Here is a 20,745-nt window from a genome sequence, read left to right on the forward strand (position 1 = left end):
GTTTTCACCAGTGTTGCCATTTGAGCCGTTTTCCGGCTAGATTTAGCCGGTTGTGATAACGAACAGCCGGAGAAATTTCGGTTTATCCGGAAGCCGATTTGTTAGCCGTTTTGTAAAAAAAATTAGCCGTTTTTAGCCGATTTTGCTATTTACCTTGTTTTCTTAAAACTCAAATATATACATATGTTTCCATTTTTGGCTAAGCGATCCAAAATCTGTTAGAATGGCTACTAGCCTTATCGTGGAGAAAATATTCATGTCAGGCAGGGTTATATAAAATTGGGCCGATTTCGCTTATTTTTATTTTAAACGAGTATATTTTTTCTAAAGAAGGCCATAGCGGGGATTTTCTTCATAAATGTTTGTTGTGAATGACTTAAATTTAACTGTGAGGTTTTATTCGCAAACTTAGAAAATAACAAATTGTTTCACTGGATTTTTTTTAACAAACTTTTTTTGCTGAGAACTTATTAAAATTCCAAAAACCTAAGGCCAACTTGAATTAAAGAACCAACACTGAAATGCGTCAAAATTAAACTAAAAGAGCACAAATTTCTATGTAAAGCAAAACTCTCTGGGAAGACAATGGGTTTGTTCGTCGAAAATCCAGTGAGAATCATCACCCTAAAATATCAGTAAGGAAAAAATGCACCCAAATTCTCTCTGAAGTAGAGAAACTTGCAAATTTCTGCGCGAACGCAAATTTGCAGGAATTTGCAAGGTTTTCTTCCAGCTAGTGTCCACGGTTGCATTTCAAACATAAGAAATTTTTAGACATTTTAATATTCTTTCAGAGGGGCTAAAAACAGGATCTACAAGTATATTTCTTGTTAGTTCGACTTTCTTCAACATACGTTTCAATTTCTTTGTCGGAGTAACTGCATTCCGATTACGAATACAGTTTTTCTCAGCCGAGTACCTTTCAAATCATTGGAATTAACTAAATTATTAAAGCAAACAAGTAGTTGCTTACGTTTTTCATTTTAAAATCGCTCATTTTTGTAACGACCTTGTTTATTCAAATTATGGTCGACAAAAATACCAACCATGTGCCACAATCATATGGTTTTCCTCATTGCAAATTCTTGCTGGCAAAAGTTTTTCTAGCTTGAATTGGCAACTTCTCTCCAAGAACTAGTCTTTTTACTTATGATTTTTTTAAATAAAACATNATGTGCCACAATCATATGGTTTTCCTCATTGCAAATTCTTGCTGGCAAAAGTTTTTCTAGCTTGAATTGGCAACTTCTCTCCAAGAACTAGTCTTTTTACTTATGATTTATTTAAATAAAATATGTGATATTTATTTGAAACAGTTTAGCCGTTTTTTTATCCAGTTTTTTTTGTGCCAATTTAGCCGTTTGGTCCAGGAAGTTCTGGCAATACTGGTTGTCACACAAAGGGGAGGGACCTACAGTTTCACGCCGACTCCGAACTGCGATTGTATTTTTATGAGAAGCTGTTTTTCATGGCAGAAATACACCCGGAGGTTTGCGTGACGAAGAGCGACCGCTGTTAAGAAAAAACCTTTTTTCTGCGATGTTGTTTTGACCAGGGCTTGAACCCAGGACCTCGCGTTCTGCTAACCACTACACTACAGCGGTCAATAGTTTATGTAAACATTTTTTAATACTAAAAAGATTTTTTATTTATATTACTATGAAAAAATGGTTAACTGAATACTTGGGTATTATTGTTGGGAACCTTCTGAAGAGAAACAGAGTCTTCAGACCAAAAAATATTGATTTTCAAGAATTTTAAACCATTTCTACGAGAACTGTTTTTTCCCATATAAAATATATGGAGAACTTTGAGAGCTCTAAGCGACCTCTAAATATTTTTTGATTTCAAAACAAAAACCAGGGGTATATTTTTTCGATAAAGAACCATCCTAGGGGTTGAGCGCATTAAAATTCCGACTTAACTCCACCCCCCCCCCCCCCCCCCCCCNCCCCCCCCCCCCCCCCCCCTGAATTTTTGGACCACCCTAATGTATATAAATACATACTTACATATACATATACCTACGCTACTTTTATTACTAATGTTTGCAGGTTTTTGCTATTATAGTTGTTGTTGTTTTTCTTCATTTTGTTGTTGTTGTAATACTTGTGGTTAAGAGCGTTTAATATCCGTACGAAATACATTAACGTTTTCGATTAATGTCGATGCTCAAGCGAATACATCAATGCACGTGGACATGCTTACAGGCAAATGTACATACATACATACATATGTATGTACATATGAATGTATGTGTCTGGAGCCACTCCACACAAGCAGTCAGCCAAGTAGTCAACAAGTTATCCGTCGTGGAGTCCAACGCGTCACCATAATGTCGAATGCAATTTTTTATCGACTGTGACGGTGTGCAAACACATAAAATTCCGCATTTAAATTCTCAACGGGGACAGACAGACTTGCAACATGCATATTATTTACGCAGCATTTATATATATATGTATATGAAGCCCTTAGTAAATATACATACATATAACTTTCTGTTGCACCTTCTTATCATGGCAAGTGAGGTTCTAGGACAGACAAATACATACATACATACGTATTATATACGCAGTCATGAATAAAAGAATGTACATACATACCAACAAAAAAAGTGGTAATTTGACTAGGCAACCAACCCAACCAACCAGCCAACCAACTCAAGCGAAAAAGAATAAAAAAATAGATCGAAAACAAAACGCGACGACAGCTACAACATTAAATAGCAAACATTAAAGTACTAAACACCGTTCAAAGGAGTTTAGTAGTAGCAGCGCTGGGCTGTGGTCCATATCCAGTTCGAGTCAAGCGGCACGCTCCTCCATGGCCTCCACGCACACATACTTTTGAGCAGCTGGCATACTGGTAAAAACACCACTCACTTGTTGTTGTTTGTGGTGATGGCAATCTGGTATCCTCTCGCTGCCACTGCTGTTGGTGCTTTCATGCTTTTCGCTTTTCACCAGCCTCAATGCTCATTGCTCGCCGCGAACGCTAAGAGAGTTGGTCAAGAGGGTTGACTTATTATCAGTTATCCAGTGCGTGTGACTAATACGTAAGCGTAAAACGTAACCAAATGACTTTTTACGATATTAATGAAATAAATGCCGGTACTGTTGGTCCGCCTTTTGGCTCCTCAGGGGGTGACCGATTGCACTCAACGCGGCTGTCAATACTTAAATCTATATGTATGCACGTTTAAATACATATGTATGTATGTGTGGAAGCATAAAGAGGTATGTATGTGCATCTGTGCGTCAACGCAGCAGGTAAATTCATTTGCAATATAATATTTCTGGATTTGTTTCTTGTTTCCATGTTTTTCTTTGTCGTCCTTTTTTGCATATGTAGTTCTTTTTTATTGTACCCGTATGTTGATGTGGTGAATTTGCAGACAGATTTTCGTGCTTCGAGCAGCAGTAGTTGCCCTGCAGGGAAACCGCGGACTAGTGAATCAAATTTCTAGTTCCGTACTAGGTCTTTATCGCCAAAAAGGAGCTATTCCGATAGGAACTAGATCCCCACCAGTCCAAAATCGTCGAAAAGTGGTACTTTTAAAAAAACTAATTTTTTTCAGTTTCTTTTCACTAGAAATCTATATCTAAAGTGACGAATTTAGAAATGGTTCGGAACTATAGGAAAAGGGATGCAGCGGGGGGCTTGTTTACTTTGCATAGATATGTGTTCGGCGGCTTTTTCGTTCAAATACGCTTCTATTCTGTGCTTCGCAGATGCTTTTTCATAGCTTGGTAATACAAAACTAAAATTTGTGTTAACATTTCAACATCTTGAGACCGTCTGGAATCTAAGAAATAACAGCGAGCACATCTGCAAACGCAGCTACAGCTAAAGGTATGTAAACGTACATTTCTTACAATCATTCAAACTAATTTCAAAATAATTTCAAATTGAAAACACATTTCTTCCAAAATAACTTAAAATCGCACACACGGAAGAACCAAAAAGATTGAAAAATTATGATACTTTTTTCTTTCGTCTGTCGATTTTAGAACTGGCTCGGAACTATAGAATTTAGGACTAGTTCGGAACTATCGGAAAAGGGATGTAGCGGGGGGCAATTGACACTTCCTAGGACATCGCAAAAGAGATTTATCGCGAATCAGTACTGGGTCTAAATGTACTAGAAGCGCACCAGTTCAGAACTAGAGATTTTCCCCACAGGGTGGGAGTGCTAGCCATTGTTGTTCTTTTTGTTGTTGTAGTTTTGGTTGCTTTTGCTTTGTAAACATAAACAAATTAAATGCACTCTTCAAAATAGTCAATGCACTCATTTCAGTGAGCATGTATGCATGCATGTACGCTCCCTGCAGGAAAATCCCGAACAAGTGAATCAAATTTTGGGTGCATTATTTTGCAAACGAGCTAAAAAAATAAAAACTACCTCGGTAAAGTAACGAAATACTTGCAAAGCAAAAATACAAACTCGGTTATTTATCGGAGTTCAGCCAGGCCTGTTAAAAAGTACGCATTTTGCTGTCAAAATGCTTTTGCGAAAGTCTACTTTCCCTTGTGAACAGCCAGAATGTCCTTTTTGCAGATTTTTGGAAATTACTTTCGAAAATAAAAATTGAAAGGTGTAACGGCAGCTGAAATTAGGCAAATCTCTTTCGAGAAATAATTTCAACTTGCTCGTGCTGCACTAGCAATTTTCATTTTTGCTGCAATACAATTTTTGCTGTATAAATTTTTAAAAATGTTTCGTCACATATAAAAAAATACTATTAATTAATTTATTCTCCTGGTATGAACTATTTATACATATGTATGTATATTAAAGCTTTGGATATCTTGCGGCTGTTTTGTGCGCATTTTAGCATTTTTAACAAACTTTACAGGTCAGTAATTTTGTTATAAGCATAAAAATGTCTGGCAACATAGTTGAAAGTGGAATTGTCTGCATTCACCGTGTAAGCAGACAAAAAATAGTAACGTAAAGTTTAATTTTTTGAAAAAAAAAAACAGCTTTCGAAAGTCACTTTACGTGCAAGGTGTAACTGCTCCTGCGCACACTTCTCTTCCGAAAAACTCACAGCATTTTATTCGCTGAGTTTTTGGTCGTGAGTCTTGCACTCTGTGTAAACGGCTCTTTCTCACAGTTACAGTGCTGATACCTTTATATTTTTTAATAAAGTTTAATGGATTATCGCCTAGTTTGGTTCCAGTCCATGAAAAAAGCTGCACAAAATTTTGTATTATTACAATTTTTTACAGGACAACTCTGGCTAAGGTATTTGAAAGTCTTTTGTAAAACAACTGAAAGTCAGTAGGCAAGGTAGTTTGAAAGATTTTGCTAATTCTAGCACAAAATCTTTCAAACAAAGCTCACAGGTGGCACACCTTTCAAAAGCTCTTTTGACAGAAAGCACTTGCATTGTATATCATCTTGCAACTGCTGCTGCAACAATCGCAGTGGCCGAGGCTGACGTGCCATCGAGAAATCGGAGGTAGGAGTCCTCGGTCGGCAGGATTTCTTTTATCTTTTTGTAGTTAATTTATTTTTTCCTTCTTTTAATTTACTCTTAATTTTTAGATTTGTTTTAAAAGAAAAAATGCATATATATTTTTGTTTGATTGCATTTAATTTTTAGAAGCATGTTTTATTAACTCTTTTTCTTAAGTTTTTTAAAAATTATTGCTAAAAGACAATCAGAATTACGCTTATATCTCCTCGCTAGCAGATTTTTCAATTATTCTTTTGAAATACAGAAAAATATTTTCAAGATATTTGCAACAATTGACAACTGTCTTACGAAAGGCTTTTATATTTCCATCAAAATGGTGCTCTCAGCGCTAATTGGATCCTGGGCGAGTGCTTCATGGATTTGATGCAAAAAATAAAGCTTTATGGGCATACGCGGTTCACACTCTACGTATTTTTGTAAAAATTTACAAAAATCAAAATTATCTACTGCAATTATTAAAATCTTTGGCTAGTTTTCTACATAAAATACTTGTGTTTTAGTTTTACAGCCAGTTTCACCAAGTTATTTAAGTGAAAATTACTTTAATTTCTGAATTTTTGGTTTCACCAATCAATTTTAATTTTGATTTAAGTGACCTATGCTCTTCACTTAAATAAAAACTAAATCAGAATAACCACACTCAGAGGTGTTACACATTTAAATACCTGATCATTGTATATCATCTGCTTATTTGTATACCAGCCCTGCTTTTACAACACAGCGTACCAAAGCTTCCAAAAGCTCTCAGTACAAATGAAAGCTTTCGCTGGCCTAGTCTGTTTTACAACCACTTTTTACTCACTTAAATAAATAGTTTATTGAAACTTGAAAATTATTTAAATGAGAATTAAATACAAAATTAAATTAAAATTAATTTCCACTTAAATAGTTTGGTGAAACTGGCTGTTAGTGTAAGAGCCAAGAGGCAACACTTAGTGACGTGAAAACCATGATTAGTTTCACTTAATTTTGTATTGAAGATAGGGAGAGCGATAAATTACTTAGAAGATTCTCCGAAATGTCGAAAAATTTGCAATTTTTGTTTTTAAATTATTTTAAAGAGTTTCCATAGTTCAGGTAATTTACACATGTCGGGAATTGATTAATAGCCTAATGTAGCCCAACCAATAACAGCCAGTTTTGGACTTCAAAACACTTAATTTTTCTCTAACTTTTGTAAAATATTGAATATTAGGTTTAAAAACCATTTTTTGAAATCTTATAAAACTTTGGAATGAAATAAAACTATGAATCCAGCTTTATATTAATTAATATTAAGTTCTAACAAATATGAAACTTATTTCTATCGAATTACCATTTACTTATTACAAGAATATTTTTGAATTTCGTGAGATTTTGAGAAGACTCGTTGCCAATTTGAAGATATAGTGATGAAATAAGATTATTCAGCTTAACATTTTACTTAAGCTTACCTTTTTAATAGAACTAAACATAAACATATTTTAAATGTCAGTTTCTATCCTATGAACAAGATAGTACCTGAATCTGATTCAGCTGATTCATAATATTTTTCTAATCTTGAGATGAGTAATAAAGTGGTTCAAAACTCTCAAAGTCGTATAACTTCAAAAATAGAAATTTGCTTTATAACTTGTGATTCTCTTTCCTACAGGGTCGCTACTCGTGCTCGTATTAATACATGTACATATGTATTTTTGTATACATAGTATGTAAAACCCAAGTGACGACTAAAACAGGGAAGCAGCGAAATATTAAATAAACGCACATTCAAATGCATTTAGCGCTTTTTTTTACCACTGCACATGCAGCAACAAAAACGGCATTGTCAAGTTAAATAATTTTTTTTTTGCCATTTTCGGCTTGAAAGGTGGAAAGGAATACACTACAGTATTGTACAAAATTAAAGCAGCTCTTAGCTTAGAACGGATGATGAAAATTATTATTATTTGAGAGCGAGAAAATTGAAAAATTCTACCGAAAAAATATATATATATTTTATAGATTTTTTATATTATTTTATTTACAATTTTATTTCAAAGCGTTAAGATTTGATTCGGAGACACCAGTCTTGAATTGTGCAGGGGTCAAAGTCAAATATCTAAAAGTTCAAAAAAAAAATGGAAAGTCGAAAATATTTTTCATAAAAATTTTCGAACTTTTCTAGGCACTCGAAGCTCAGTTTAAGCCAGGCCCGGCCGCATGGTTTAAACCTCCCATGTTGTTTGCATAAAAATTTGTCATCATTTAGTTTAGGATAACAATGGTAAAAAATATATGAAGATCTCAACAATTTTTATTGAGCTTGAGGTCATATCCCAGTGACAGCGGTGAAAAAGTCTGATGAGGAGATCTACCTATGGGTAAATTATTGTTGTTTTTCCATAACATTTTTTCCTTAGAAACGGCTTCAAGATCAATAAAAATTGTGGAATATTATTGTTATTTTAAGGCATCCGTAAAAGTGTTTTGTTAAAATAGCCTTGTTTTTCCTTGCAATTAGGCGAACGAAGGGTATTGTGGATTCAGTGGCTGATGGGTACCACATATTTAAGAAAAAAAGCGATAGTCATTTAAACATACGTTTTATGAAACGTACGTAATTTCTTAAAATAAAATTTGTTCTTAAACATAACAAAGTCGCCATAGTCTTCACAAATTAAAGTGAATTTTAAAGGTTTTTTTTTTGGCAAAATTGGTATTTGAAACTATTAAAATTATATACAAATTGCTTAGAAAAAAAAATTGTGAATCAATGTTTAACTTCACAAGCCAGTTAAAGCCTAGTAACAATAAATAATTGTTTTCTTAAAAAATTTTCATAGTATTGCCAAAAAATGCCGAAGTTTCACTCGACACTGTAAGTGAATTCCCTTCGCTGTTCGACGCATTGCCAAATGCTTTTGGTGTAGGTGTATTGACTAAATGACGGAAACTTAAAACTGACCGTTTGCAGTAGACACACTTGTATGTTTTCATTTGTATGAAACGTACATATGTACGTATGTATGCATGATTGTACGATATGTTCTACGTGAAATACATATGCTTCACCTAAGGTATGTATGTACATATGTTTGTATTTATATGGAGGCTATAAATGTCGCGACGCTTACGAAAAATAATATTTTCATATTTTGTAAGTGCATAAGTTGAGGAAGGAAAAAGTAAAAGAAGGCAAGTAGATGCATCACTAGTACTTACATACGCTAATTGATCAGTATGTATATATATATGTATGTACTTGCATGTTTACATATTTGCACACAGAAAAACAATGCGGGTACAATTGGACATTATTAAATTAGTAGTTTGGTTGATAGTTGAGATTTTGTATTGGTAATAGATATTTAACTGTTTAAATTAAATTAATTTAATTTGTAAAGAAAGCTTTTACAGAACAGATGCTATTGTTTTGGTGACAGGTAACTAGATCAACGGAAATAAGGTCAATTGACTTTATTTCGGGTGGAATTGACATTATTACCTTTTCAAAAGTGAAATAAAGTTAAAAAAAAATTGGAAATAAAGTTATTTTTTAACAGATGAAAAAGGTTATTGCCAAATCCTCAGTGTGGTGCTATTAATCCACACACAATCATGAACTACCACCAATTGATTTTATTAAAATATTTAAAATTACGAATATAGTAAAAACACGATGCGAAAAACCAAACGCAAAACGCAGCTGGAATACGAGAAAGATTTGAAGAAAGAGTGTAGAAATGATCCAGAACTTTCAAAACATGTTTCGTTTCCACAGAAATAAAGCGAACACTATTAAATTGAAGAAAATTTAATTTTAGCGGATTCGCCAAACCAAAGAGGTATTCTAAAATATGTTGAAGTTATTTTTTAGTTCCTCACCATGCCGGGCAATTAGGATTGATTATAAAGTCTAACAGACGAGAGCTCAGTAAACAATTAGTGTATAGTGGCACCATTTAGTCGCACTTTTAGTCGGTAATACGATCTTTACATCTCTGATATAGTAAATTCAAAGCTGCCGTGGTGCAGTGGTAGACAAATAGCTGATAATGTGCACTACGGCTAGCTAAGTTCTATCTTTGAAGCCTCTGAGATCTTAAATCATAGAGCACAGAAAAGGTAAATTTGCAAATATACTCTGACAGCCAGGCTGTTTACTCAGTCAATGATCATCTCTCTTACCAGTGCTGATCGATCATAGAACGATTGAAGTAGGTAAGAGAATGGGTGCATTCCAAAACGTCAAAATACAAAGCATCAGTCTCTTTTATTTCTAAACCTCATTCGATTGTGATGCCAAATGTGCGCAACCATGTTTAGACGCTAATTTTCAACTAGGTTGCGCAAGTTGGACTTTTTCTCCTAGTGCGTTTTAGAAATAAAAGAGACTGATGTTTTGTATTTTGACGTTTTGGAATGCAGCCAATCAATGAAAAGACGCAGGCTGGAGATTGTTTGAATTAACCTGAAGTGGTAACAACGGTATGCTCTGTTGGAATAATCATTGATTTTAATAAAGACAGTTGCTTAGATATACAGACAGGCAAACTTTCAAGGAACTTTCATCTGACTGTAATAGAACGAAGCCTTCTTATTTACTTAAGATAAAGAGCAGAAATATGCAGAATATTAGTAACGACCCCTTTCCAAAATGTGTAGGAAGAAGGTTCTATCCAGCAGGCTGTTCTATAGTATGTTAGAGTCCTCGTAGATAGCTAGCTAGCACTTCGGTTTGGAATATTCTGGCGTGATTTTCTAGCTGTAGTGATTGAGCGACACAAAGTTTCTGAGAATAAATTATTGTCTCAATATCGGAGCCCATATTCGAACCGTCGATTTAGAGATGGTGGCTCTTTAGCGAACTTCTCTAGGGAAGAAACTGCTTCTGGCGTTACTCGTTCAGAAAATATTGCATTATCAAACCAAAAAACAAAACGAAAACTTCTCACTGACTATACGCTTAATAACAAATGACGCGGCATAATCACACTGCAACCAAATTGTATCAACAATTCAATCTCGAGTGCCGTTTCTCACAAAATGATGAATTAATTAATTTTTGATTAACATAATTTTATTACCGATCAATTCATCTACAAACGAAGCAGACAAAAAACAATTGATTGGGCGACTCAATTGGCGCTGATGAAGATTACACAGCAAATTTTTCCTGGTTGCTGGGCAATTGAAGTGATTTGTGTTTTTATTTACATATTTACATGTGAGAGGATGAGCCCACTTACACGCATACATACTCGTAATTTGATCAAATGCCTATATTTATTCACGCACAAGAACAATAGTGAGGGTAACAGAAGTGCAGCGAGAATTTCGCTTAGCTTGCCACATGGCTGTCACATTACTGCAGCGTTAATATGAAGCAGCATTTAACGAATACCTACGACGCCTCGGCTGCATATGTTGATTGTGTTATTAGTGATAATGAGGCTGATGATGGAGCAGCTGGAGCTGTTGGCGAACTATACACTGCCGGCCACCTGAATAGCGCCAGTTTTTCAGTTAGACAGTATTGACAGTTTTCCTTTTCAATTCTGCAATAACGAAGTGCAAATTTTAAGGAGCTAAGAATTACCGTGAATTTCTGAAGGTGTTGCCCACTATTTTTAATATAAAATAAATTTTGCTCATGCATTATATGGAGGAAAATGAGCAACATCCTCTGCAAAAACTGGTCAAAAATCAAAGTGGTTTTTAGCCCTTTGAACTCTAAATTTTTGAAATTTTGATGAACATTTCTTGAGTTATTATAAATTTTGTATAAAGTTTGAAAAAATTAAAAAATTCACAGGTTTACAAAAAAAAAGTGTATGCATATTAAACCAAACCTATATATCCCTATGTTATTCAACATGCTGAATGCGAATCCGAGGTCCGTTAGCCTCCATCACGTCAGGTTCGTGGTCATTTGAAGGTCAAGTAGGGAAAAATTCATTGAATAATCCTGAAAATTCAATAAAATTCATCGGAATTTGACCTTGGGATGACCTTCAGATGACCTTGAGGAATCAAGGGACCTCCATACTCGGTTTCAGTGACAACAAAAACAAGTTTTTTTTTTTAATTTTTATTGAATACATTTTATGTCCCATTTGACCTTCAAATGACCTCGAAGCTGACATTATGGAGGTTAACGGACCTCGAATTCGGGTTCAGCGAATGTAAAACCTTATGTATATGAATTTTCAGGTTTATTCAATGAATTTTTCCCTACTTGGCCTTCAACTGACCACGAATCTGACGTGGTGGAGACTAAAGGACTTCGGATTCGCATTCAGCGTGTCGAATAACATAGGAATATATAGGTTTGGTTTAATATGCATAAGCTTTTTTTTTGTAAACCTGTGATATTGAATAAAAAAACAAATGCTGCCAATACTGAGTAACAAAATAGGGCGCTATTCAAGTGGCCGGCACTGTATACATGAATGTATGGTCTGGTGTAGCATTCAACCACTACATACATAAATACTGATAGTCATCATTACCACTTCTTTAGCTACTTCACAGCTACTTCAGTGACGCCTATCATTGTGCTCCCTAACTAAATGCAGTTGTTGTTATTTTGATAAGTTGTTTTTGGCACCTTTATTGCCGTCTACTGTCTGGTCGTCGTTCAATCAGCGAACGTGTGTCTCTCACTTGCGCGATTCTCTTTTGTTTTTATTTGTGTCTCCTGTCTGTTCCCGGCTTTTATTGCATTCTTCACTCGAAATGCTCTCAAAAAAATAAATTAATAATAATATGGTATTTTTAATGCATTTTCAAATAATTTTTTATGGCAACATTATATTTTCGTATTTTTAGCTCCCTACTTTGTAAGGGGTTTGCATATGTTTGTGATTGCCAGAAAAAAATCTAAATGTAATTTAATTTAATGGTGGTTAAGACCAGATAAATACATGGATAAATCCTATTATTGGGCAGATCGATGCCAAAAGTACTCAGAACTCGATTCTCAAAGGGATCGACAGTACCCGATTTATAAAAGTATGGATGCTGAGTGCATACAATGTGAGCGACCTTTGTAATGAGCATCGATCTGCAAAGCCACTTGCTTTCGAAATTAAAATTTAACAGATTATAAATTTAAAGACCGGCGTCAAAGCTTGAACTAGGTTTTTGCGTCGTTTGGACTACAGGTCAAACATCGGCTCAGAATGTGATCTACTAATTCCTCCACATTCAAATGGCGAACTCTTCTGTAGAGAAAACTTGCCAGTATTCGCCATCGTTGGTGCATCGGTAAAATAGCTCAGTAAAAATTCCTACTTCAGAGCTATTGTGTTTCAGAAGGCATTTCGTGCTTTCTCTATATATGCTCAGCATTTGATGGAATTGCTAGCTGCAACGATGCTATTTAGTATAATACTAGCTACCTTCTGCCAAGCTCCGCAGATTTAACAAGTTAACCACCGATCATGATATCGAATCAGTTTCCTTGACTTACAAAAGCAACTTGGTAATCATAAATTGTTGTAGACCGATGGCTCCAAATACAATAGCGTCATATCTTTCAGCATCATCACCTCTATCTCAATTATAAAATCTTCCCTCCTACCCAAATACACTTCAATTTTCACAGCAGAGATAATTGCAATAGTAGAAACCCTAAATATAGCAAAAGCAAACCTGGGTTCGTTTTCCATATGCAGCGATCGCCTTCAGCTATTGACGACATTTCCAATACAGTTAACAATAACTATTACGCAACCACTACACTAGCGATAGGAACATCCTCATAGACTACTACCCTAGGCTTACCTTTGTTTGGACACCCGATCACGTAAAAATACCCGGAAATTAATTTGCCGACCAAGTCACTAGTTGTCTTTCCTTAATATTTACCCCAAATTACAGTCAAGATGACATTATGCACTTCGCAAAACCACATTTCATCCACAAACACAGATCCATGCTACACGGAACATTGACCTGGTATAAAACCCTAAGCTTAAAACAACCATGTATTCAAACATACTTCAATTTTAATCACAGCGATGATGAAACATATCCCAAAAGAATTTGTTCGATAAGAATCTCTCTCAAACAGGTACCTACTGCAATAGTTTCATCCCAATCAGTGTCGAACGCATACTTAAAGATTGCGCGAAGTTCCATAATCTGCATTCAAAACTATTTTCCCAAGACCCACAGTATCTCCTCGCAAATCACAACATCCACAATACATCAACAATAATCCAGTTCCTGAAATCATCTCGTCCTTAATTTGAAATACATATAATAAAAAAATATATATATAAGCACATATTTTTTAAGCAAGAATTTTAATTAGATCTTCGGCTGATGGCCTACGTTACTATTGCTGTTTAGCTAGCCTCAAATTTTAATTATAAGTTAACGATTGAAATAGTAGTAATAATTCTTAGTAAGAATTTGTACTCGTTTGCAGGAAAAAGTACTTATTGATCTGAATGACCTCTGAGCCTTTCACATGTTTCCTTTCTGAAGCTTTAGGACACCCTGTGCAGCCACAACGTGAATGAAACCTGACGCGTTGGCAGAGGCGAGGAGAGGAGAGAACTTCAAAAAGTACTCTTTAAATGAGGTACCAAGCTGTCGCATGAGTTTTGCAGCATAGCAGCCATACTGTCCCGCGGCTTTAAACGGATCGAAAAGCTTGATAGCCCAAGTCACCTTCAACGTATTACCAATGTTTGCTACTTGGATAGATAATAGCAAATTGTTAGCCATCAGAATCTCATGAGACACCGCTCAACATTCTACCCACAGCCAAAACGTACCTAAATATTACGTTCCCCAGCTGTGATGCTTCACATCTCCTAGCTCCACTTTACTCCGGCCAGTAATCTTTCTTTGTAGCTCAAATCTTAATTTTGTTTGTGGCAAAGGTGGTTCTATACATACATATGTATGTATATACATAAATATGTATGCGGATTGTAGTCACCGATCATTAGCAAATGTGTCAGCGGTGATCGCGAGCGATATCCATGCCGATGAACCGATTTCTTTTGTTCGCATTTCAGTTTTGACAAATGTCTTGCGGTTAAAAAAGCTGCCTAATTGTAATTATTTTTGTATGTGTATTTTTAAACATGCGCTCATTATTAATATTATTTTTTTTTGTTTGGCGTACGTACTTTCTTTGGCGTTCGCTCACTTCACTCGCCATCTGACATGCAATTAATTTTTTACTTGCCGCTTAGCTGCAACATAATTAAGTAAATATTCGTATTTTATTTCGCCTCTTATTCCTTAAGCATCATTAAATTGCACTCCAACTTTGGTTTATGCGCGTAGGGCTAAACTATCATGCTATGCATTTACATACAAATGTATACACATACACACTTACTTTAAACTTGCATCGATCACTCGATCACTTCGATCGTTTAGCCTCTACGTCCAGCCTCGCCGCTGCCGCCTGCCTCCTTGCCACCCTACATATGTGTGGTGTGTGTGTATGTGCATTGCACGCAACATTCAATCATTTGGTAATTTCTCACTTTTTATTTCTCAACATAATTTTTCCAATTTTTATTTGAATTTGAATTCTACAACGATCGCGCACTGATCGATTCACCCGTCGCTGGAAGGCGCATTTTTTTCGCTCTTGTTTACACATTAAAGCTACATATAACACCACACATCACAACACAACAACTTTTTCATTCAATCAACATGTCGATCATTTGTAGTTTGATTGATTCCTTTGGGGCTAAATCGTAAAAAAACGATCGAGTATTCAAGCAGGAAATTCGAAAAAATACAAAAAAAAAACGAAAAACGCGTGCGTACAAATTACTTTTTTATTAAACTGAATTTTATGACCATTAGCTGATCGCCTTCGATTTAATTTTATTTCCTTTCGTTCATACAACTTCCACATACATATTTATGTATATTTATCTGCAGCTTGTAGGTGTAGCTGTACATGATCGATTGCACCAGTTGTGATTGTAGGCGTTTAGCCAAAAAATAAAAATGGTAATGCTGGATCATTTGCATTCCCCTGTTGGCCCATAATTTGTATCTAATTACCTTTTCACTGGTTATTATATTTTGTATTTTTAACGATCGCTGCAACTCTCGATCGCTGCAAGATCAATTGCCTGCCGTTGGCAAATCATATTTCTTCTCCTGATCTATACACACGCTTTGTTGCAACAGTTCGCTCGCTTCAAATACAAAACGGTTCGCTGCGATCTCTGCTTTGCACCCGGGCAAGCGTTTGTCTTCATTTTCGCCTCATCGCTGCTCGTTTTTTGCCTACTCTTCTAATTGCCACGCCAATCTATTACATATTTATTGTAGCCAAAATCGAGTGAATGGCTTGAACTAAAACTGTGTCTATGTGTATGTCCGACTGTCCGTCTGTCTCTCTGTCTCCCTGTCCGACTTTTATTGCATACGATGTCAGTGTTTTATTTTCTTGTTGTGGTTGTTCTTAACAGATAAATCTATTTTTATTGATTTTGTTGTTGTTACGCTCAGTTGAGTATTTAACACTTTCGTTTCCAGCAATTACTCGCCGATATGTTCCGCTGTGCTCATCATTATCATCATTTGCCATCATCATGATGATCGTTTGATGATCGATACTTCTTTGCGATCGGATCAATTTATAGATTGGTTCAATACTTTTAGGTGTTAAAGTGTAGATAGACAAGTGGTCCGCTGATCGTATGATCATCCAATGATTAGACTCTAATCGTCTAACATCAGTCAGCCAGTTAGCTTGGCTGTCCGTCCATGCACTTGTACGTCGATCATTTAGTGCCATTTTGTTTCTATGTTTTTCTTCTATTTTTATGATGAATGTGATTCGAAGCAACAACAACAAACATGTTGTTATAGCTATTGCTATTAGTGTTGTTGCTTTTATTGTTGCTGTTCTTATGATCATTTGATAATAATTGTACTGTAATTAAATTGATTGCTGGCAATTAAAATTTCGTTTTTCATTTGTCTGCGTTTGTGTTTACTAATTTTCATTGGTTTTATTATTGTTGTTAGCATGTCTTGAGTATGCAGTTGTTTTTTCTATGCATTTAATTGCTTGTGATTCGCTGCGATTTGTTTTTATTTGTACTTACTGTTAGCTACGCTACTTACATACATATATACACATACATATACATACATATGTATACTAGGGATGCCAATCTCGGGATCCCGGTGTTTTTGACGTCCCGAAAATGTTAAATATCGAATTAATAGTAAGAACTTGTGTATGAATTTGAAGTATGATTTTTTTTAAAATGCCGTTTTGCAGCCTGAGACTTTTTTTTTTAAGGAAGATTTAAATGACCGTACTCTTAGCGTCGCTAATGTAAATGAAACAGAGAGTTTTAAGGAGAAGTTACATAATTTTTTAAATCAATCTACTCAGACTTCCTCAAATCGAGAAACTTATAATTTATCCGACGTGCTGGTAAAACAAGTTGAAATATTTTGAAATAGAGGATATAGGGGTCATTATCTTTAAATGGCTTATGAGTACCTTTTGACAGTTCAGCCTAAAAGTGTTGAGACCGAAAGATGTTTTTCATCAGCAGGATTTTGTATGTAATAGCTACAGGTCAAGATTAGAAGACTACGTTTTCAATGTTTTGTTGGTCCTAAATACGTCACATTTTATTTAAGAGCTCTCACGAAATCGGTCAAGAAAAATTTGCCATTATTTCGTGTGTGTATCCAAGGAATTTTGACATTTTTGATACTTCACAGCCTGTTGCCTCACTCTTTCCTCAAGAAATAATGGAACGGGCATATATTTCTGTTGCAAGCCTGGGTTGCCTTGTGCTCGTTTTTCACAAAAAACTTTAGAAAACCGTAGTAAAAAGCGTAGCAAATTTCTTAAGAACTGCGTACTGTGTGAAGGAAATTTGACTCAAGAAAATTTCTTAGCAATTTCTTGTACGTCATTTTGTATGGAAAATTAGCTTTTCTTGAGAACTGCATACAGGCCTTTAATAAGAAAATTTGGGTTTGTAGTAGCGTGGGCCGCGAATCCGCTTTTCTGTGTTTCTATTTCTAATAGAAAAAATATGGTTCATTATGCCCTAAAAACTCACTGCGAAAGATGAAAAATTTTGGTCAATATCAGACTCGCCCAAGTCTATTAAAATTAAATGTGCTAACAAAAAAATTCTTAGTTATTTCGATCACAAATTTAATGCTCTACAAAAAAGGACCAATACTTTCAGAGATAAATGTAATTTTAGTAAAATAAATTTTAATAAATATATTTATTAATTTTTCATTTTCTTTAATATTTTTTACTTTTCTTTTATTTTTTTATTACATAGCCGATGTACCTGCATACCCAAAATTTTTCTAAAAATTCAGACGAAAAAGTTAAAAATTTAGATAAAAATTTTACTCATGTGGTTTTGATTTAAGCAGAAACTATACCCTTTATAAAAAATAGCAAAAAAATTGTAACTTTAAAAACATTGCAAATATTTAACAAAAATACCATGCACTCACTTTTGATCGCCAGTGTATGCGTTGGTCAATCACGTGGTTTTTAAAAACAATTAAAAAATGTATTGCCTTAAGATTTGTCCATATTAATAAATATGTGAGTTTTACAATCAGTTTATCATAAATTTTAAATAGTTTATTTTCTTAGTATATTTAATTGTTTTCAGTTATTGAATTTTTACTCATATTCATAAAAGTTATGTCTCAATATGAAACCCGGGATAAATCTGGGATTAGTTAAAAAATATCCCAAAATCCCGGGAACACATTTTTCCGCATATTTTGGCATCCCTAATGTATATGTACATTGTATATATTCATTCATTCAAACTTTCAATAGTATTTACGACGATGTGCGTCTATGCTACTTTGCAATAAAAATGTTTATAGCATTTGTTTTTTTTTTATTGCAGTAACAAAGTATGCAATAGATAAATATAAATCGATTTTTATTTTCTATTACTTAGTATTGATCACTTATTCTCAAATTACTCATATTTGTATTTTAGATACATTCTCAACAAGCTCATACGGTTTTTCTTATAAGGGCTACTGTATCAAAACCTCAACAATCAGCTCAAATATTTTATATGTTTTTTCTTTCAACAACTTTTTTTCAGAGACTATGGATACAAATTATATTACTATAAGAATTTTAAATCAAAATGAACGTAGTGAGAAAAATATAATCCTCTCTCATTGCTGAACATGATTTAATCATGGCGTAAAAAACGTGACTTTTATTAATAATTTCGCTATGTGTATCGCATCGTACAAAAAAAAATGTAAGCACAAAAGTTTTGGAGAATGAAATTCTCTAAAACTTTGGAATTTCAATATGCTATGTATTTTCAACAGAATTGTCAAAAAATGGCGAAAACCGAGACAATGTAAAATTTTTGTTCAGTGTTTACTATTTTTTTACAATAAAAAATGCTGTCTTTAAAAAACCTTCTTTATAACAAATGTGGTAAATTTAATTCTCTACCTATTTGTCTATAACCACTTTTTATGAAAAATGCAAAATTAGCTTGCAAATCGCAAAAAACCAAAAAAAAAAACCACAAAATACAAGATGACGGAATGTTGCGATACTGTGGATCCACGATCTACGTGTCAAATAGAAGTAAACTGCATCAAAAAATCGCTGCCATAATTTTTTTTTTAATTATCCTACCAAATTTAACAAATTTTTCTGGGCTAATCGCTGTTTCGCACGTTCTAAGCGTCGTACAAAAAAAAATTGAGGTGTAAAAGTTGTGAAGAATGAAATTCTCTACAACTTTGGAATTTCAATATGCTATGTATTTTCAACAGAAATTGTCAGAAATGCCGGAAACCGTGACAATGTAAAATTTTTTGCAGTTTTTGCTAATTTTTCACAATAAAAATGCTATTTTTAAAAAAACCTTCTAAATAACAAATGTGGGAAATTAAATTCTCTACATATTTGTATATAACTATAATATAGTTATAACAATTTATATTATAACAATTTTCTACAGAAAGTGCAAAAAAAACTTACAATTTGGAAAACCAAAAAAAAAACTTAAATCCAAGATGGCGAAATGTTTCCAAATGGAATTTAAGGGCAAGACTGGATCCATGATCTATATGTCAAATAGAAGTAAACTGCATCAAAGAATTGCTGTTACAATTTTTTTTTAAGAAAAAGTCTAATTTTAGTGGACTAAGGGCCATTTTCTGAAGTAACCTTTAAATTTAAAGCTCACTTTATATCTAAAGGTTGGATTAAAAATAAAGCTATGTCTAATGTTAAGCATTTCTATTATCGGTTTTTGACGTATGTCTGTTTCTTGGTTGTAAATCAATTTAAAACCGACAATAAAATGATTTACTTTAGACACAATCATAAATTTTAATGTAGCCTTTAAATATAACGTGAGCTTTAAAGCTAAAGGTTACTTCAGAAAACGGCCCTAAGAGTATTTAGTAAGTACGCCTACGTGCTTTTGAAGTATATCGATAACTGTCGGCCGCTGTGGTGTAGTTGTAAGCAGTGCGCGCATTCACTCATCAGCACCTGGGTTCAAACCCTGGTCAAAGCAACATCGCAAAAAAATATAGAAAAAATGTTTTTTCTTAACAGCGGTCGTCCCTCGGCAGGCAATGGCAAACCTCCGAGTGCATTTCTGCCATGAAAAACAGCTTCTCATAAAAATACAATCGCCGTTCGGAGACGGCGTAATACTGTAGGTCTTTGTGTGACAACATCAAGGCGCACGCCACAAATCGGAGGAGAAGCTCGGCCAAACACTAACATATGTGTAAGCGCCAATCTATTATATTATTATTATCAGTGCACCTATCGATAAAAATAGCTGCATCAATCGATAAATATCAAATAATATTTCGATAATTATCGATTACTGACAAATCGTTTGACGAATGTTTTAATAACAGTATTGAAAAAGAATGAGACCAAGAATTTCTACCTAAAAAATTGGATGAGCTTTTTGTGAGTGCATTTATTTTTAACCGACTTCACAAAAAGGAGAAGGGATAGTTTTTTTTTACCTTCCTTTTATTAGCTCGGAATGTAACTATGTAATCTTGATGCGCCTAGAAGATGCAGCAATTTCTATTCTCAAGTTACATACCACCACCATGACAGTACGAAAGGCAATTATAATAGGGAGGTTTTAGTTTTTTAAACTATAATTTTATTTTAACTTTGGACCGCGCTAACCGATTTCTATAAAGGAAAGGTGCTACCTCACAGGTAGTCCCATACTAATTCATCACGATCATGAAGAAATTAACGGTAATATAAAATTTG

At 34.4% G+C, this 20,745-nt stretch overlaps 1 protein-coding gene across 2 annotated transcripts in view; it reads left to right on the plus strand.

The window, feature by feature from the left end:
- retn (retained) overlaps nucleotides 1-20,745 on the plus strand; it is a 56,626-nt gene that overhangs the window by 11,405 nt on the left and 24,476 nt on the right. The gene's annotated exons all lie outside the window — the stretch shown is intronic.

The sequence above is a fragment of the Rhagoletis zephyria genome, unplaced genomic scaffold (assembly GCF_001687245.7).
Source record: "Rhagoletis zephyria isolate East Lansing unplaced genomic scaffold, Rhagoletis_zephyria_1.1 Rzeph_scaffold_00103, whole genome shotgun sequence".
NCBI lineage: Eukaryota > Metazoa > Arthropoda > Insecta > Diptera > Tephritidae > Rhagoletis > Rhagoletis zephyria.